Here is a 22,307-nt window from a genome sequence, read left to right on the forward strand (position 1 = left end):
CTCATTATTTGTTCTTACATTTTATCTTTTATGTTTTTAATTTATTTTTTAATATCTATTTATTTTTGAGAGACACAGAGAGAGACAGAACGTGAGCAGGGGAGGGGCAGAGAGAGAGGGAGGCACAGAATCCAAAGCAGGCTCTAGGCTCTGGGCTGTCAGCACAGAGCCCGACACGGGGCTTGAACTCACAAACCATGAGATCATGACCTGAGCAGAAGTCGGACGCTCAACCCACTGAGCCCCCCAGGCGCCCCCTTACATTTTCTCTTTTAAATTAAGATGTTAGTGCCTTCTGATACTAAGAACCTGTTTACATGTGATGTTCACTATATTTATTAGAAGTAGCCCCAGGTTTACACTTGCCTTTTAATTGTATTGATATTGGTGTTTTCACTTGTAAAACTACGCAAGTTTCATATTTGCAATAATCCATTTGTGACCTATTCCACTTCTGTTAGCATAAAAATCCATTACTCACTATGCTTTCTTCCATATTATATTGTTTGATTTGTCTAGGAAAATATGAAGTCTTATTTATAGATACTTTAAGGATATTACTTAGGTTTTAACAATTAATTTTTAAAGAAGTTAACCAACACAATTGATTCTAACAGTTTTCACAAATAAACTTGCATCTTGAAGTTTTACAAACATAAATCATAAGACCTTAAGAGTCGATTAGCAAATAAGTTTTAGTCCTCTATGCAAAAAGATTATTTTTCCATAATTCATTTTAGGAAAAACAAAAAAAGAATTCCTTTTCCATCTTATTCGTGACAAACTTCTAAACAAAGGCTCCCTTACCTCCAACCTTTTCTGATGTCACCCACATGATAGTCAGCCAGGGGATAATAAAAGGATTTTCAAGTGTGGGTCTGTGGTCAAACTTTCAGTTCCTGTTCCCAGAGTGTAACTTTTTTTGAAAAGACAAACAAGCATTTCATAAATGCACTCACAGATAGATGCCCACTAAATATTTCTGCCAAGCAAACCGAAAAAATATCTGTTTGGCCTGAGCAAAATTGCATTTTTGTATGTGTGTTTACAAAAGCATACCCCAGGGTATTTAATAGCCAATGGAAATTTTTATAAAATGTGTGACCTACCCATTGTGACCCAAAATATTTCCTTTGTAGCAACAACAAAAAAGCAGGAACAAATGTTTTAATGTTTCTCCATTTTTCAATGGAGACAAAAAGCTTCCACACCTTCACGAAAAGTTTATCTCATTAAGAAAACTAAAAGAAATGTTGCTATCATCTGCTAGTTTAGACATTACCTTCATAATGAGTTTCCAAATTATAATTACAAATCCAGTTATCATTTGAATATAAAAGATTATGTACTATAGTTTTCTATGCATACGTCATGTATTTTACTTATAAATTAAAAAAATAAGAGAAGGCATATAAACTTTCCAGTTTTGTGAAATAGCAAGTGTACTAATCGATTTTTCAAAGGTGTGCATTATGTATTTTATGAATATACCTTTTTCCTACCCAGTGCAGTGCCAAAGTTCTCTGTTCAGCTTTCAGAATCTTGTAAACAGATTCACACAGGAATTGTGTCATCAGCAAGAGGAATCCTAGAAAAAATAAAACACCATTACCAATGCATTGTTCCATGGAATGTCTGGGTGGCTCAGTAGGTTAAGCATCCGCTTTCAGCTAGGTCATGATCTCCTGCAGATTCTGTGTCTCCCTCTCTCTCTCTCTGCCTCTCCCCTGCTCACACTCTGTCTCTCTCTCTCAAAAATAAATAAACATTAAAAAAATGTTTAGGGGTGCCTGCGTGGCTCAGGTAGTTAAGTGTCCAACTTCGGCTCAGGTCATGATCTCACAGTTCATGAGTTTGAGCCCCACATCAGGTTCTGTGCTGACAGCTTGGAGCCTGGAGATTGCTTCAGATTCTGTGTCTCCCTCTCTCTCTGACCCTCCTCCACTCACGTTCTGTCTCTCAAAAATAAATAAACGTTAAATTTTTTTTAATAAAAAGATGTTTAAGAAAAAACAATGTATTGTTCCATCTTAATAAATGTATCAACATAGAACTTTTGGAAGTAGAGAATTTTCAAGGTTTTTTCCTAAGGTTTTCAAAGTAAATCTGTATATGTATACTTACATAAATGTATACAAAATATATAAATATAATAAAATCATTATGGGAAAAGAGGCATTAATTTGACACTGTTTAATGCTGCCAGAATTAATCTAAAAACATATGTGCATACATAGTTATCTGTATACATACATATATTGTTATCTGTATATACACATATATATTAATCCCCTCAGAAGTTGTTCATTTTGCTGATTTTCATGTAAACATCCTACAGATGCTTTAGGTCAGGCAACATTAAGATAAATTCTTACTTCTTAGAATGATTTATGAGAGATCTTCAGGTGTCCTCACAGGCCTTTTCCTTGATTCCATTCAGATGTATGATATTTGATGACACTGAATGAATGACATTGAATGAATGACATTCATTCATTCAAATGTATGACAACGACAGTCAGCACCATAACTGCTTAGTGGGAGTTATTCAGGTATCTCTGCATTCACATTTCTTGCTATATATCTCTAGGACTGTGCTGCCAAGCTCAGCTTCAGAAATACTGCTCTTGCCATTTTCATGAGTGAATATAGCTCTGGCTTGATTACCAGTGTCCCCAGTTTAGACAGAAATGGCCTCTGCTATTGGGGTGCCTGGCTGGCTCAGTCAGTTAATCCTCCAACTCTTAGTTTTGGCTCAGGTCATGATCCCATGGTTCCAGGGATCAAGCCCTGCATCAGGCTCTGCACTGACAGGACAGAGCCTACTTGGAATTCTCTCTCTCCCTCTCTCTCTGCTCCTCCGGCATTCACACAAACTCTCTCTCTCTTTCTCAAAATAAATAACTAGCACTGACAGGACAGAGCCTACTTGGAATTCTCTCTCTCCCTCTCTCTCTGCTCCTCCAGCATTCACACAAACTCTCTCTTTCTCAAAATAAATAACTAAACTGAAAGAAAGAAAGAAAGAAAGAAAGAAAGAAAGAAAGAAAGAAAAGGAAATTGCCTCTGCTACTCAGTTGAAATTCCTAGGAATCAGACTTCTGAAAGCAGGGAACCCATACATGGTGATGTAGCCACAGCCTCTGCCCCAGCTCAGTGTCTCCAGTATTAGTTCAATTCAGGGAGAGCTGAATAATGCTTCAGTGTTCATTCTTACTAGACCATTGATTATTCAGTTTTGATTACAAGATTAATGGCATTTGAGCAGGTTTATTACTGTATTGTATCTACGTGAAACATGATGGGTAGGGAGGGATTTTACTTCATTCCAGTACCAGAACTTTTACAAACACAGAAATCCAAAAGTCACCGCACTGACAAAGACTCCACATTGTATCATTAGTGTGCTAATTATTCCACAGGAGAGTATTCCGAAATGAGGAAAGTTATTACAAATTTTGAATATCAGAAATTATGCTGCTGCAGTAAAACAAAGCTTGTCTATACATAGTCCATTAATTAAAAAAAAACTCATTTCTTTTCATTAAAAAATTTACTAAAAAAGTATTCCAACTCTACTTTTTTTCAAGAAGTGAAATGTCACATCTGACCAAATAAATAGACTATAGAGTAGAATTTACTTAAAAATGAAATAGAAATTTTGCCATATCTTATATGTTGGCAACACAAAAATATACAGGTGGTAATTTTACCCACAAGAGGGAGCCTGTATTTTTACATTTTTTGTTACAGAACTTGACAAACTTGAATTAAAATATAAAATTCTCAAAATGTTTGTTGATACCATATTATGTCAGGTCAATTTTTGAGAAAGTCAGACTTTAGTTGGCATAATTTTATTCAACCATAACATATCACTACATCAGATGATTGAAAATATAATTAGAATTTTTAAAAATTTCCTACCTATACTGTAACTTTTTTTCATGTATAAGAATGAAAATGTAACTGCCAAACCAACCTAAGAGAAAATTCCTTTTAGGTGGTTGTAACATTAGATGGGTAAAATTGACTAGAATTATTACGAGTGCTCTGCACATAGAAGTGAAATGATATTTCAGTCATCCTTTTATCAGAAAAGAGGCTTGTATAAACCAATAATTTTCTATGCATTTGTGGAACAGGAAACATCCTATTTAAAACATTACTCTGATGGCCATTCTCACCAATATTACTTAAAACTTGCCTAAGTAAGGGCATAACTGACATGATGCCATAATGAACTCTCCTTTCTTAGAGTTGAGAATAAAAATGTTTTCTTTAAAAAGAATGTAAGCTTGATTCCTTTGTATTCTATAATCTCCCTAAACAATATCTTAAATTACTAATACTTATGCTCTAGGTTTTATAAAAATAAAATGCATTCATCAACTTAAAAACTAATCTTATACAAAAATGGGGGCAACTCTTAACAACCCAGACTGATCTGCTGTATCACATTCAGAGACAATAATAATCCAGCTGAAATTTGTTTTGTGAACCCTCGTAAAGCATACAAAAGACAGATAACAAACTGTCCCTCTCCCTCAGAGTCCTTCTCAGCTACTCCACCATGTTAAATAATAGGGACAGGGAGTTGAAGAAGAAGGGGTTAATCACTGCTGCTGTGCTTCCTTCTGGAATTCCAACCTACCCATTCAATCATTGTTTTTTCTCCCACTAGGGACTGTGAATCTAATGGACCTAAAATCAATACCTTATAAATGATATAAAAAATATATTCATTTTATGGACTAATGTACCCTAGTGTCTGAATCCTATTTACACCCTCTACTTTAAAAAGGAACAACAGACCCATTTCTGCCAGTAAAAGGTTACTCAGTCACTCTGGTGACATGCTGCAGAATGCACTGTCATCCTAAAGTGCAGCAGGAGGGAAAGATTGGTGGCTGCAAACCTCTACTGTAAAAACTTTAAACCTGGTGAGGCCCGCTTGCATGAAGAAACACAATCAGGGAGGAGCATGGAGGTAGCCTCCTAGAGTTTACCATGTTCCGAGGTGGGGTTTGCAGGTCTCCGGTTCCATTATCAGGTTTCACAACTTACATAAAAGTTTGAGTGCATCAAATATTACATATTATTTAAAAACACACACACACACACAACTTCCATTTAAGAGTGAATTCTATAATGACTGAAAAAACTAGATAAAAAATCCTGAAAGGCAGAAGTGCTCATAACGTACCGAAGAGATGTTAGCCAAGTAAACATAATTGTGAGATTACACCACATTAAACCACAATCATAAATGAGCTCTGGGGAGACTGAGGGCATTTCATCTATCAGATGCACCAGTAAAACAACCAAAAAAGATACATGACTTTCTGTTGTGTTTTTTTTATATATTAAGAAAATCTATATATACTAATGAGAAGGTTTTATATTTACAGAATATTCTTTAATCCAAAGGACCCACATAATTGCTCCAAATACCATTATTATCATTTAGAAAGTATCACGTTTAGCTTAATAAAAAACTCTCCACTTATAATCTATTAGTAACTTTATTTAGAGAGCATCTTCTACTTTTAATATTTTTTTAAGACATCAAATAGAGAACAACCCTGCAAAACACAGATGCCTGCAATGCAAAGATAAAAGTATGGTAAAAAAAAAAAAAAAAAAAAAAAAAAAGGTAAAAAAGAAAGGAAAAAGAGAGCTAAAAACTGAAAACTAAAGGAAGATCTATTTTCCTGAAAAAACATCATTTGACTTACTCTGTTTCAATGGGTACAAATCAGAATAAAGAATAATGAACAAGAAAAGCAACTTGAAAACAGATACTTTTTGAGAGAATTCTAGCAACAGGTCAGACTGAGATTCCCTGTTCAGTTTTACTGGCTTAAAATCCATATAGTTATAAAATTACAGTTTGAAATAAAAAAAAAAACAAAAAACTGTTGTTCTTTATTCCAATTGCCAACCAGAGCCATTTATCCCCTATTAGATAAAGTATAATAGACTCTACCGAAAGGGTCATTGGCCTTCCATTTAATGATATTGCCAGCCCCAATCTGCATTTTCCCGGCAATGTCCCTCAACACAGAATAAATGGCTGATCTCTTCACAATAACAGCTGATTTCTATTTATTAAGCTAAAAAGGTCACCATTTTCTACGGCTGGGCCGCCCTGCACTATTGATAATTTTATGCATAAACAAATGGCAAATTTGTGCCACATAAATATGCATTAGCAATTACTTTTTCCTCGGGCAACGCTCACCGCATGCAAATGTGTACCTCGAAGGGCCTGGTAGCTTTTGTTTTAGCTCTTGAACAGTGAAACAAAAGAGCACAATAAACAATTTTAAAATTGCCAATCAATAAGCAATGCAAATGCAAAGGTAAATGGCAAGAAACTTGCTTAGAAACAACAAAACAAAAAGCGAGGTGGAAGCGGTTGGTGGAAGGATTTTCTTTCTCATATTAGTTCATTTCTTTCTCTTCCATAATGAAAAGGCTAAAGTACTCTGGACACAGAACAGCTAGCGAGGCTGGTGCTAAAGCAGATGGCAGATGGGAAAGTAGAAAGTATACACACGCTGAGTAAACACACACATACATACACACACCCCGAAAGGGGGTGTGGGAAAAAGTGTGTTCCTGTGTGATTTCAAGTGCATCACCCATTCAAATTTCTGAATTTTCAATTTCAGAGATTCAAAGACTTTAAAACTGGGTGGAGCTACAGAGATACATAGCCAAATCTCAATTCCACTGCACTTTGCCACGTTGTTTTCTAATATCCTCAGACAAAGGGAATATACACTACCAATAAGTAAGATTTTTTTAGGAATGTGAAAAAAAAGGAGTAAATGACGAATATACAAACAAGAGATAAAAACATCTACATGCCCAGATGTTAGGATTAAAAAAAAAAAAAAAAACCTTATCTCAGAACAGTTCAAGAATAGTTCTCAGAGCATCAGGATAGAGAGGTAATGGGCTAATAAGGTGAGAAGCAGCAAGGGTAAGGAAGTCTAGGAGGAAAAATAAGTATTCCCCTAATTTGAACATGAAAACAAATGATAACTAAAGAAAAAAGTTGGCATTTTTTTAATAAAAATGATCTTTAATAATAAGAGGTTTTTTTTTTTTTTAAGTGCTATCTGTCACGCACTGTTCCAAGGGCTTTACACGCTTACATCCATTACACTTGATCTTCACAGAAACCTCTCTATAGGTTGGTACATTTCATAGCACGGAGGAACAGAAAGGTTAGAAAACTTGACCAGTTTACTTAAGGCTGTGCTAGGTCTGGGCTTTGATCCAGTCTGATGCCAACACCTGCAAGCTTCACTGCTGCTTAATACTGCCATCCATTCCTCAAAACCTATCCATTTTGACCTGATCGGACAATCGTTTTCTCAATGTGTAGATGGCTTTGCCTTTGTATGAATAAGTCACACTGTATTTTAAAAATTTTAAATTGGGACTTATGTGAGTTTCTTTAATCTTTGTTAAAATACCTCAGCTTCTGTAAAATACGCAATTTATATACTATAAAGGCACATTAATACATGTACACTGAGAACATGCCATAGTCTTAATCATTTGGGAATAGAAACACGCGTTCTGATCCCTATCTTGATCTCTATATAATGGAAGGTTTTACTATTACACAAAGGATTAACAAATATTAACAAGAAAGGAGTAAAGATAAATAAATATTCTTGGGCTAAATGCAAATAGGCAAACCTGAACATCTAAAGTCAGCATGTAGCTCTCTCCTGCTCAGAGCCAAGATATTCTTCAAGAGGGCCTCTTAGAATCCTGATATGGATACCAAGAGACAAAATTCTGTAGTGAAGACCATGAAATTTCTGCTTGCAATATTTTTCCCCTGATAATATCAGTGTTGGTAGATCAGGCCTGTTGTTAGCAGACTATCTTTGTGTGACTAAGAGAAAGATGCTCTCGTAGGTAGGCGATTCAGAAAGTACATTACCCACACAACCATACAGGATGCCCTAAAAGAGACTTTATGGTTTTCATGGTTAGAAAAGTGTTATTTCTACTATAAAAACCCACTGTCTTCAAAAAAGAAAAACCAAAAATCCCACCTTCTTCTGAGATTTTTGAATCAAGTACCCACTTATTAATACAAAATCAGTACAGATAGATTCCAATATGATAGTAATATTTTATATGTTAATTCAAATAATTGCATATATCCCCATTTTGCTATGTTTTAATTTTCAGTCTTCATTGCTGAACATATAAAAACTCAAGTATTGGGGTGAATGGGTGGCTCAGTTAATTAAATGTCCAACTCTTGATTTTTGGCTTAGGTCATGATCTCAGGGTTTGCGGAATCAAGCCCCGCATTGGGCTCTGTGCTGACACTGTGGAGCCTGCTTGGAATTCTCTCTCTCTCTCTCTCTCTCTCTCTCTCTCTCTCTCTCTCTGTCCTTCCCCTGTTCACACACACTCTTTCTTTCTAAATAATTTTTTTAAAAATGTGAGTATGTTTTTTATTATTAATTAAATGCAATAAATGTGTGCCAAAGACCGTTACTATGCAACAGGCCAAAGTTTTAATTACATCATTCTTTGCCCAATTCCTTACTCTCTATGCAAGGTAAAGATTTCAACTGGTGTGTTATATGGACATTGCAGTGTCCAAAGATTCAGTGTAGCAGAGGCTGAGTCAAATAATCAAACTGTGTGTTCCAATCCCACTTTCATAGCAACAAAGTCAGATATAGATAGAGGGTACATTTGAGGGGTTCAGAAAAATCAAAGTAAGCAACAGGAAGTTCTATCTAGGACTCTGTGTACATGGCAGGGAGAAAGTCACTGCCTCATTTGTCCTGGGTGAGGATCTGCCAGTCTCTTTGCTTTAGATCCTTTCTTTTCCCATCTCCTGCCCTGCTGATCTTGACATGGGCTAATCCCAGTAGGACAAGTTTCCCAGACTACTCTGCAGTTGGCTTCCAGGTGAGTTCGGTTTCTGGAAGGAGACTGGAACATGATGTAAGGTATAAACATCATGATGTGCATGTGCATGGGTGCATGTGTGCACGAGTGTGTGTGTGTACATGAGCTAATGCACCTTGGGCTCTCTCTCTCTCCTTCGTTTACTTTTTAAAAAGCCCTTTTTTTTAATAGACAATTACACATTCTAAACAGAGACATAAGTAAAACAAACCCATGAACCATCTCCAAGTTTCAACGTCTATCAACTTTTTGCTATTCGAAATTTTCCTGCTTTTCCTCTGCTTTACTAGGTGTCTTGGGCAGAAGCCCTCTCTCTACTCGGTTCTACTTCTTACCAGACAGGTCCCCATTGTTTCAGACTCCATCCAGTAACCCTGGTGACCCTGCTTCCCCCCTTTTGGCTCCCAGCTTCTTGCTGTTCCTGATCTCTAGGTTGCTTTTACAATTCATCATTATAAATGTGTAACAATTCTTCAATATTACATGTCCCCTTTTAAAATAATCACAGTGGTTTCTGTCTTCTTGCTTAAACCCTGACCATACAGAATTATTATTTAACTCTACTTCTTATCACCTCCTGTCAGAACCATTATTTATCCTTTATTCATAGCACCCTAGAAGCAAGTCAAGGCCACCTAAAGCATAGAACCTTTTCAATAACATTCTGGTCCAATATTTGCCATGCCTGAAGTATGGTACTCCATATATAACATTCATAATGTATTCATGTATCAGATAAGCTATTCTTACTCTGTATCTTCTGTCAATTACTTATTGATACCCTGTTTTTTATTGCCATGTCTGAATCTGTGGGCCAATGAAAGAGCAACAGAGATCTACTACTGCTCCAGGAAATTCTACCCACTGCCTAACACCATGGGAATCTGCCCAGGCTATTTTAAGGAGGTAGCTCAATCTGTCATGAAAATACGTTTTTCCAATGGTAGATGGCAGAGACAAGTTAACCAAGTTTATGTCTTAGACAAGACATGTTTAACATACAGGCATTTGTTTATTCATAACAAAACATGACCTTCTGATGTTAGGAATGAATACAAATGCACGCACACTCATACATACATACACACACACACACACACACACACACACACACCATAAAAATGATTTATGTTAGATGGCTCTTACAAAATTACACTTTGAAAAATTACGGGACTATGAATCAAACATATAGATTAAAATTCTCTGAAACAGACATGTGCTTAATAATTAATGGGAAAGGATACAAATAATATTTATGATTTTAACTTACCCAAAACACTTGAATAATTATGCAGTAATCATTTAGCTCGATGAAGACATACTTATCAAATGTGAACTCTAATCTGTGAGGAAATTCTAAAATACATAAAAAAAGATCTTAAAATTGAAATGATGGACTTAAATCAAGCTACACTTTCATCTAGTTTAATATCAAAGCTTGTTATAAAAATATGGAGACTAAAGATAGTTCATGATACTTTGTGATTTTTAGTAGCAGCAATCACAGTGTAAGCAAAGAATGAGATGTGGCAGCAGAGAAAAGAAAGCACAGTTGATAAGCATAGAGTGTCTGAATCAGAGTTAGGTAAAACCAATGACCAATAAGACAATTATTTCAAATACTGGTTCAGAACTGGTTCCTATCCTATAGGTAAGAAACTGTGTAAGTATTCAACACCCAGAAAAAGTCAACCAGAAATATTCTATGTATGACAACTGTGCTAAGTCAGGTACAATTAGAAGATACAGTCAGCCTGAAAAAGATCAAATTTAGGAGAAGGGGGGTGGGCAATCATTAGGTACAAAAAAAGGATTTGAAGGCCATTTGGTCAAGTGTGGACTGGATATGTTGTCCCATGGTCCACACAAAAGAACAAGGTGTCATTTTGAGTTTTGTTTCCTCAGCAGGGTTATGTGGAGGTAGATTTCTGGGCATTGCGAAAAACAACGCTTTTAAAAAAAAAAAAGCTGTCCAACAGCAGGATTAGTTGGAGCAGAGCCAGATAAATGATTGAGTATTTAAGCAAGAGCTCTGGATTCCAACAGAATGGGTCACTTTCTGGCTTTGCAACTTGCCATCCAAGTGATCTTGGACATAGTGGCATGGGCTATGAATGCTTTGGTTTTCTCATCTGCAAAATCTTCCAAATATATATTCTATACTGAGGAAAGGTAGAGAAGCCCAAGCAGAGACTGCAGGGCATCTGCCAGAGGCCTGAGAACAGGATTTCTGAACTGAATGGTATATTGCATTGGGTAGCTTTTAGGATCCATTCTCATCTGAGAGAATTATCCTATTTCTCAAAGTTCAAGTATATATCTTCATGTAATTCCAGGCAAGCAAGGCCAGCATTAAATATTTAACAGGGGAAAAGTTTGTGGCAATTCTGTATTGAAAGGTTTAGCATCAGAAAAAGGATAGTCATTTTTGACCAAGAAAAGATAAAGCCATTATAAAAAGTATAAAGCTATTATTTAAAAACTCACAAAAGTATTTTAGTCAATAAAAGGCACATAACATCATAAGTCAGATATATGATTGCTTAAATAAGCAACATCTCCTTTTAATAAATTTACAATATTAACCGTATTTTTTATTTTTTTAAGTCTCTAGTTACTTAATTTATAGATACTTCCTGGTTCCTGAGGAAATGTAAACAAAGTACTTATGCTTTTTGAACACTGAGTACTGCTTCCTTGCTGTCAGCCAAGCCTTTCCACTACTCCTTCAACCGCGCCGTCTGTCCCAACCCCTCAGCACATGGCAAACAAGAACACAGAAAAGTGAGTGAAGCAGGACTAAAGGGCATCTTCAAAAGAAGCAATTCTAAATCCTGTTTTGCAATGCCTCAGGGTTCCTCTAGTTATTTCAAGGAATGCTCTGCGATTTTCGAGAAATTCTTAAAGTGATTTTGATTTTGATTTTTTCATCCTAACAATTATAGACATCTTTAGATGACTTTTCAAGGCATTTTCACATAAACTGTCTGACTGGATTCTCAGCAATTCTCAAAGGTAAGTATGACAGGGGCTGATCCCTCTTCTACAGATTAAAAAAACCCAGAAGAATTATGACTTGATCCCAAATCACAAAACCACAAAGCAGCAAAAAAAAGGCAAGAACGCAAGTCTCGTCTTTTTCCTGTCCACTATGATCTATAACAAATCACATGGAGTACTTTAGGACTCGGCAGAGGGGTCATTTTGAAATCCCTCAAACTATGGAAGTATAAATTTACTTCTGAAGCTGTGAATGTTTATCAGGATTATTCTATACTCTGTATTTACTGTCTCATTCATTGACTAAGTATTCCCACTTTTAAAACTGGGAATAACATAGTGTTTCTCAATGGAGGGTGATTTTGCCCCCTAGGGGACATTTTGCACTGCACTGTACTGTCTGCAGACATGTTTGTGACACTGCGGTGGGCGTGGGGGGAGGGGTGTGAGGATTGGGGAGAGAATGGATACTACTAGCATCTAATGGGGTACAGTCCAGAGATGCTTCTAAACACCCTACAGTACACAGGATAGCTCCTTACAACAATGAATTATCCAGCCCAAAGCGTAGTGTTGAGGTTGAGAACCCCTGGATTAGCACTATTTTTATTTAAGCCATCTGGTTTTATCTCTTATTTTTGTTACATAATCATAATAACGTTTTCAGAATGTAACATTTGCTGAGCACTAATGACTGGTTTGGCATAAGGCTATAAGCTCTTGGGTAGTCACTAATTCCACAGAATGCCCTGTGCCTTAATCTTTGCTGTTCGACAATACATTGAGCAGTGGTTCAAGTGACACAGAGGTCACCATTACTGAGATAAATGGATCATAATAATTTGCCATGGTATTTATAACACTTTGCTTCTAAGAATGTTGAAAATAAAGTGATGCAAATGGGGACAGTCAGAAGCACACATTCTGATAATATGAAATGAAAATGGAAATTTGAGTTAACGGAGTAACTTTTGACTTTTCTGTTTATGTATAGCATACACCAAAAAATCCCAACAATGCATATCTAATCTTAAAAATGAATTTGGCTATCTTTTTTTTTAATGTGGCAAATTATTTTAATAAACATTATAATAATTAGTAATGTCCTCTTTGCAGAAAAGGCTGTCAATTTTTGCCCTTACCCTGTTCACATTCTTCACTAAAGCCAGAGCTCTCAATTCTATCCCCTATTGGGCAAGGTCCAGGGTGCCATCTTTGGACTTAGTTCCATCTTTTTTTTTTAAATAAGCTCTATGCCCAACACGGCACTTGAATTCATGACCCCAAGTTTGAGTTATATGCTCTATTGACCAGCATGACCAGCCAGCCAGGTGCCCCAAGTTTCAGTCTTAATAAGAGCCAAATAAAAGACCTGATTCTGGGGTAGCAAGTTGCTTCCATCATAAAAATGCTGCATGGTATATTCTCCTATGTGGTATCTTGCTTCCTTACTCTTTACCCTTTCGTGTTCTCAAATACGCTGTCAGTCTGAATAGTGCGTTAGGATTTAGAGACAAACTTTTTTAGTTCACATATCCCTTTAAGGAATCTGATGAAAGTGGCAAATCCACACTCTACAAATACAAATTTCCAGGTTGAAAGACCATTCTCTGTGGGTTTCTGTCTCTTGTGTTTCCTTCTGAGTGAAGGCACCAATGACCTTTCCTTGGAACCACCTTTTCAAGGATATTTGTATACAGAAAATCAAAGATAGTGTCTCCCTTCAGAACTAAGGCAGGTTTGTTTACTGTCCAGGGTAATAAGGATAATGTCTCACTTAGTGGCAAAGGTTAGGCATGTTTGTTGCCTGATATAAAAGAGTCAGGTTCCCTAAGCTCAGGTTTTCTCCCTCTGAAGTGTAAGCATCCTCAGGCTGTCTCTGTATCACCATACAGAAATTAGGGCTCAGGGAACTTGTACAAATGCTAATCTTCTGGCTACTACAATTACTGTGACTGATAAGCTGTACTTTGTCACTGATCCAAGATTTTCTGTCTTCTCCCAGCATCCATGAAACTGTGGCAAGTAGGCTAATGTACTGGCTTGGAAACAGAGTAAAAATCTCAGGCCTTTCATGGTTCTTAACAATGCACACAAACAACAGTAAGCATGTCATTTTAACAGACGGCCACTTTGTCCCCATATCCAAAATCAGAAAGCTAAAACGATCTTTATTTCTTAGTCAGTAAACAGAATGGGATGGTCATAGACTCTAGTATCTGAAAGTACCTTAAAAATCACATTATACGATGCACACTTTATTTCAGCAATAATAGTAGTCATAGCATTAATTGAGTGCTTTCTAAATGCCAGGCATTTTGTTTGGAGCTTAAAAATATCACTTAAGTTCACTCTGACAGTAACACTGATAAGGCAGCCATTATTAGCCTCATTCCACAGAACAAAGTTCCATGTAAATTAAGTAATTTGACCAAGTCTACATAATCAATGTTGGAGACACAATCTAGGATATGAATTTGGCTTGTGTCCTTAATCACCTTTCTTTTCTGCCTTCCACTCTGAGCTACACAGTGGTGACAAAATGACATGATCCCTGCCCCTGAAAGGCACATGCCTTAAAGAGAGAGAGAGAGAAATTAATAACTAGATAGCTTCAGTAGAATGCCTTAAGGGCTTTGAGGGAGTATGCATAGGGAAGGCACCTAGCCTCCCCTAGGAGTCAGCAATAGATTCCCAAACAAATGACTGAGATAAATCCTGAAAGATGATTAGGAGTAAGCCAGGTGAACAAGCAGAGGTAATCCATCTCTTGATTTTACCTATGAGGAAATGGAAGCCCAGACACAGGGCAAAATCACACAGATGCTTTGAAAAACAGGGTTGCAATCTGATGGCTGATGAATGTTCACTATCTTTTGCTGCCCTCAAAGATTATGTCTCACTTTTTATTAGGAAATAAGCAATGCTCAGCATTATCTACTTTTTATGCTGTTATTTTATCTCTTTTATTATTTTTTTAACATGAAGTCATTACGCAACGGGCATCCCAGGAAATAATATACGAACATAGTGTAATAAGAGTATCTCTTTGCTAAAATGAGCATAACACATCATAAAGTATTCAAAGGGTTAATAAGTCACTTGGAAATTTAAATGTCATTTTCTATTAGATTTTATTGAAGGACTTATCATGATTATAGACAAAGTTCCAACAAGGTCAACATCAATGTTCCAAAGACATGAGCAGGTAAGCTAAAGAGAGATCAAATAAATTGTTTAAATGTTACCGCATAGGTAGTTCTCACGAATGTCTCTGCAGCCAGTCTAACTTCCATTAACATAGTTAGAAACTCTCTGATATGAAGAAAATTACTATAACTTCAGATATTACTCTAAGGGGCTATTGCTGTAGAATAGAAATGAAGAGATGTAGATAAATCTGCTAATGTTCATCTTATTCACATAAACTGTGCATATAGAAGCAGAAGCGAGAAAATCAAGGGAATCATGCTCAATAAAAAGATGAGCCCAGTTGCAACAAAGTTACAGATATAGTACATTCATATAGATTTTGAGACAGATTCAGTACGGTCTGGTAGATATTCAGAATTGGGAAGTGAGGTAACAAGGAGTGTTTATCCAAAGACCAAACTGTTACCACAATATTCCTGGTTGGCCAGACTCTGATTATTTAGAAGCATAACATCACCACCACCATATGAAAGATACTATGATGGTTGCTGGGAAAAATGTAGATGGATATGCTATGAATATGCTCTATAGCTACCAGAGATCTAGTGGAGGTGAAGGTAGCAATAACACACAGCTAGATAAAATACTGTTCATCCAACAGACATTTAGGGAGTGCCTGCTCTATGCAAGGCACTGTGATAGGCTGACTACTGAAGAAATCCTAGTGGAGGTGCACCTGAGGATTGGAACTAAGGAGAAGAGGGGCTAATAGCTTCTTGCATTTCAAAATAAAGTGATTTCCAGTTCTTATCTGAGCCAGAACTGAGCAATGGGGACAAATTACCAAGATCAATCATGGCCCAGGATCAGAATCACTGACATCAGTATTATCAGTATTATTCAATTTCATCAAACTGAGGGATTGCTTAAGGGGTGAGTGAAAAAAAAAACTGTTCAACAGAATTTGACTAAAAAGGAAACTAGTGCTTGTGATTTCATCACTTGACAAACCACTTAAAGCTGCACAAATGAAATTTTGACGAGGATTAAAAAAAAAAAAACTACTGAGAATAACACTTTGCATATTCTATTAATTCAAACAAATCCCTAGTTATGTGACAAATGCTTATCAGTATTTTAAAAATACCTGAGAATATGGTTTATTCATCACAGTTTTTTATGATTTTTATAATCTGCCAGTACAGAGCCCGATGCAGGGCTCAAACGCACGAAACCATGAGATCATGACGTGAACCAAAACCAAGTGAGACACTTAACCGACTGAGCCACCCAGATGCCACCATCACAGGGTTTTTTTGTTTGTTTTTGTTTGTTTTTTGTTTTTTGTTTTTTTCCGGGGTGCTTGGGTGGCTCAGTCGGTTTATCATCCAACTCCTGGGTTTGGCTCAGGTCATGATCTCACAGTTTCATGAGTTCGAGCCCCACATCAGGCTCTGAGCTGGTGGCACGGAGCCTGCTTGGGATTCTCTCTCTCTCTCTCTCTCTCTCTCTCTCTCTCTCTCTGCCCCTCCCCCACTCGGGTGGTCTCTGTATCTCTCAAAAGAAATAAAAGAAAGTTAAAAAAAAAAATTTAATGTTTTTTCTTTTTTTTGATAGAGAGGGAAACACGGAAACTGAAGCAGGCTCCAGACTCGGAGCTGTTAGCACAAAGTCTGACACAGGGCTCAACTTACAAACAGTGAGATTATGCCCTGAGTGGAAGTCTGACACTTAACCAACTGAGCCACCCAGGCGCCCCTCCCATCACAGTTTTAAACCAATAAAAGCACCATTAGATACATAGCATTTATCCAACTGTTGCAAAATGTGTCCACATAGGGGAGGATACAAGTTTTGTGAGGCCTGAAACTTATAGCATTTGGGATGCCCTCTTTAAAGAAATACAGAATTATGACCTTTTCACATCTAATCACAATTTCATAGAGAGAATTTTATGTACAGAGGAGAATCATGTACACACAGAATTTTATAGAGAGGTTTAGAGATACCTGACAAGATATTTTAATCTTTCCAGTGGTAGGGTTGATAGAATTTTGTTGTTGTACTTGTTGTTAGAGAAAGTTGAAAAAAATTCTTTCATCTTTCCAATTTGTTTTTGGTAAGGTAATGTAAAATTTTCAGACCATATAAAATTTTGGAAAACCTTTCTCAAGTTTCTTATGAGATACAGGATTTGGAAGAATTTTCCAGAGGCTAGCTCTGGCTCTATCCATTCAAACCCAGTTTCTCTTCCACTACTTATATAATTTCAGTGTCTGATGACACAAGAGATGTTCATTACATGGTGTGACTCTGGCCCTGAAGCTTGAGGGCCACTCTTTACACTGTCAGATGAGTCAACAGTGGGATCATTCCAAGCCCATCCTGGCACAGCTACTAATAACATAACCATAGATGAAAATGACTAGATGATATACATGTATCCCACTCAGCCTAAACTCAGTGTTATCTCCAAATTGATCTCCTTTCATATGATCCCTCAAATACCGACACCACTCCAACACTATAGGTAAACGCAAAAAGTGACCGAGAGGAAGCTGCAATACAAATAGGTATGGATACAAATCATTTTTGCAAATTTAATGAAAACACATGCCCATGTGATCACTTTATTAGGACTCAACCAGAGCCATGGAATGAACTTAAGCTTCATTTGCTTCAAGGTTAACCTGCCTCTGGTCTTCATCAAAACTTTTTAATTTTTGTGACCTTAAGTTTCAGGTGGCAAACTGGCCATCAGTTAAATCAGTTAACATAAACTATTATGTTCTATAAATCTACAATAACAACTCTTTAAAATTCACATGGCTATGGCTGTATCTACAAAATGAATCTTCAGCATCATGTGCAAATACCTGTGGATGCACCAGCAGAGATGGAAAAAGGATATGAATATCTTAAGAACTGCTAAATGGCAAAACACTAAAACAATTATGAACAAAAAAAGGGAAAGGGGAAGAAACTTCATGGATTATGCACTTTAGAGACATGCATTAATATTCCAGAAGGCAAGCATTTGTAGACCAAAATAGGCACTGGCAGGACTGTACTGATTTTCTACTTTCATTCTGTTTTTTTTTTTTTTTTAAGCCACCACCCTGCTGATACAGCATATTGATCCCAGTTCCTGAAAACTGAATTATACTTTCCTACTTTACTATTAGACCTGGGTTGTGTATGTAAGTTCTTTAACATGTCTCTTCCCTAAATGGCATAAATTATCACATCTAACTTACCTCTTGTGATTGTCTAGTGAAATAAATCACCATGAGAGAACAATAAATAGTAACAGAATAGAAATAGCTACATTAAATGGTAAAGTGCCATTTTTAATATTATTCTAACAACCTTAAGTCCCATAAAAAATAAGATATAGAAGTTGCATTAGAAATACATGCATTTGGGGGCATCTGGGTGGCTCAGTGGGTTAAGCATCTGACTTATGCTCAGGTCATGATCTCACGGTTTGTGGGTTTAAGCCCCTGGCCGGCTCTGTGCTGACAGCTCAGAGCTCAGAGACTGAAACCTGGAGCCTGGAGCCTGCTTTGGATTCTGTGTCTCCCTCTTTCTCTGCCCCTTCCCCAATTGTGCTTACTCTCTCCCTCGCCCTCCCTCTCTCTCTGTCTCTCTCTCTCTCTCTCAAAAATAAATAAACATTACAAAATTAAAAAAAAAAAGGAAATACATGCATTTGGAACTGCAGACTCAAAATGCTAAACAGAATTCTGATGTAGGGACCCCACAGAATTTGATCAAATGTATCCATCTGTTCATCTTCATGTAAATAATGCTCACACAACCAGTGCTGGGACCTCTTCTAGGACAGTCCCTGAGACTTTTTCATTACATCTGTCACTTCCCCTGTTTACAGCTGCCTCATCAGTAACTCATGGGGTTTTCTTCCTAAACATTCAAAAGGCATCCTGAGGAAACAGCACCAGGAAAAAGTTATTTCTATATTTCTCCTCTCTCTACCTGATTTTCTCCTTGGTAACTAACATTAATATACAATGTAATATCCTCTTCATGGAAGCATAGAAACATTTCGAGAAAGCCCTTTGGTTTTTTACTTCTGCTTCTTGAACCCTGAGGGGACTATTTCATAAGCAAATGTGAATGCCCCCAAGCATGTCTTCACACTCTGAGAAAAAGAGTTCCTCTCACACTTTCTGCCTCTCACTTGTGGCACAAGAAATGGAGTTATCCAAATGCACAGTATCCAACCATTTTAAACAGTCTATGCTACTGACATCTCTAACAAAAGCTCTAAGGGGAAACAGCAGTACATTTTTATATCTGTGGATGGATAAGATTGTTTCGGGGGCTGCATCCTACAGAAAGCAACCATGTTTCCCTGAAAATAAAGCGACCTTCCTGAACACGACGTAGTTCTGACCTGGCAGAGGGATGAAGCAGGTGACGATCAAATCAGGGAAATCTAACATCTGGACACTGAAGGATACACAGCTGTTGGTCTTGCAACTGCCCATCACTACATTCTCTGTGTTCTTTCCTTCTCAAGAAAACATCACATCTTATATCCCCAAAAGGTAAAATATGGAACTCCACTGACACAGTGTAGTATAGTATGGGAAAGAGCCAAACATTCTCAAGCTTGTAGGATTTTTCATTGACTACTGACAAATCTCCCCCAAAGGTTTAATATAGATATATTTAATCATATATACATATATATGTCTATATGAATGTATATATCCACCCATATATATGTACAAACTTCTAAGTAAAAGAAATTATGTATACATACACATGACAACACATATGACATGCTCACATTCCTGTTTATTTTCTTTTATCGGCAGCAAGTTTTTTCCTTACTAATTACCCTCTCTATTGCTGGAGGACCCCAGATCTTAGTACCCTCCTCTACAATTAACAAACGCATTTCCTCCAATTCTCCCTGGATTAACAAGCACATTTATCCACTCAGAGCCTTTGTTGCAACATAGAGAATTAAGTGGAAGAATGATTCATGTGCTAGCTATCTCAGACATCCCCCAAACACATTCACCCTGAAATGTAAAACCGCATGCATGGTGTATCCAGCTTGAAGAAATCGAAAGGGAAATGTGTAAATACCAAACTCTTTGCATCATCTACGCTCACTACAGGGTCCTTTGCTCTGTGAAACCAATACTGGTTTCAACATGGCACTTTTCATTTGGTACATCTCATATGCTGCCTTCCTCCTGTGTGACTCAGGACCCGTGTGTGCTATGAGGCCGACTGATTTTGTTAACGAATATTAATATATAAACTTTCTGTTACCTGGTATATTCTTTTGGGATACATATCATCTTTGAAATATGAGCCGCTTATGAAAAGAATAAAGGAAATATGCCAGGGTGGCTCAGTGGGTTAAGCATCCGACTTCGGCTCAGGTCATGATCTCACAGTTCATGGGTTCGAGCCCCACATCAGGCTCTGTGCTGACAGCTCAGAGCCTGGAGCCTGTTTCAGAGTCTGTCTCCCCCTCACTCTCTGCCCCTCCACCACTTGCGCGTGTGCTCTCTCTCTCTCTCTCTCAAATTAAACAATTAAAACAAAAGATTAAGGGAAAATGAAATCTGAGAACTAACCTAACCTAAGATGGTGCTGAAAATTTTCATAGTATCTTTCACTAGAACACCAAATAAAAGTTTATCTGAGACTTCATCACAGGACATTTAGCTTCTGAATTAGCAGAAATCTCTTTAGAGGTCGATTTCATTTCTTTAAGATATGATCATCCAAATTCACCTGCGTCATCTTTTTTCATCCATTGCTTTCAGGAGCAGCACGGCAAAATAATTTAATGGGAAAAGTGACTGTTACAACACGATTGTGAGATCATCCCACTGTACATCAGGGAGTCACAAACACTTAAGACTCTTTTACACTGAAGTGCCCCTCCGACGGTGCCCCTCTCCAAAACTGTGTTCTGGGTCGGGACATAAGAATTCTCAACAGACCAACACGCGATTTACAACAATCAGGTCCTGAGCCGGCGCTCTCTACACGCTACCTTCTCCCTTCACCTTTGATCCGGCTGTCAGTTACAAGCATGACCTGGATTTTTAAATATGATATCAAACTCATGAATAAATAGGAAAATATCTTTTGAAGGTTTGAGAAGCAACAGTTGCGGCATTCTCATTGTGATTTTTGATGATCCAACTTTCTGACAGTAGCAACCATGTAAAATGACAAGGCAGGAAAAGCAACGTGAAATCACTATCCTATGCAACCAACATGTTCTCTAGATTTCTTTTCCTAACTAAGGCATTATCACTTCACAGCTCTAGAAGGCAAATCTGTACTCATCAGATATTGTCATCTTAAGAAAGAACAGTTTAAAAAATGCTAAACCTTTTTATTTCTTAGATAGTATAATTTCTGCCACCTGGACATCCATTCACTCCACATGGGCCTACACAGACAGACACACAGACAAACACACATACACCAACATGGCCCTGCTGTTAATCCCCATTTTTACCTGTCACTCCAACTTCCAGACAAGTCAATGAATTAATAATATTTTTTTGCTATTTAACAGTCACAGACATAAAGGTAGCTATGCAAATTGTTTTACAGTTTTAACTAAGATGAGACTAAAATATAGTTTTTATTCTTTCTTATTCATCTGCTTAAGTTTCTTCCTTGTAATTAAAATTGTGGATCCAAAGTATAATTTGGTCAAAATCTCAAAACAGTGAGTGATGCTTATTACCAAGGAGGCTGATCTAACATGATGTGTATTTCAGAGGACAGCACTTATGTTTTTTAAATCACCAGGTCTTTCTGTTCAAAACAATCAGTGCTGGGCTTTATCTTCCTCAGCTCTCCCACTCGCAAAAGCTTCTTTTCTTCCCAATAAAACAAGCTGTTCTTTCGTTTTTCCACACATCATGAGCTAAAAACCAATCCAGCACAGGTGGCTGTAAATAGGATGTCATTAACCACTACAGGTGATCACAGGCTAAATCAATTAAACCAAATAGGTAAGATCTCTCTGCTCTCCCTTAAATATTGCTAAACCTATAGAACCACTTGACATCATGAACAGAAAATTTGTAGCAGGCAAATGACTCCACAAGCCAAGAAAGTATGATGCCTTTTAAGACTCTTTTTTCTATTCTCACCGCATTCCCCGTGCTTCAGATCAGGGC

General features: G+C 37.2%; 1 protein-coding gene across 6 annotated transcripts in view; it reads right to left on the bottom strand.

Annotated features, from left to right (window-relative positions):
- The window catches only part of SOX5 (SRY-box transcription factor 5), a 1,013,639-nt gene that overhangs the window by 734,634 nt on the left and 256,698 nt on the right, over positions 1-22,307 (bottom strand). For 5 of the 6 annotated variants that reach the window (XM_049627167.1, XM_049627165.1, XM_049627168.1 and 2 more), the window contains one exon: positions 1,492-1,588. The gene's annotated coding sequence lies outside the window, so the exon portion shown is untranslated. The remainder of the gene's footprint in view (positions 1-1,491; positions 1,589-22,307) is intronic. The other variant, XM_049627170.1, reaches the window with a different exon arrangement.

The sequence above is a fragment of the Panthera uncia genome, chromosome B4 (genome assembly GCF_023721935.1).
Source record: "Panthera uncia isolate 11264 chromosome B4, Puncia_PCG_1.0, whole genome shotgun sequence".
NCBI lineage: Eukaryota > Metazoa > Chordata > Mammalia > Carnivora > Felidae > Panthera > Panthera uncia.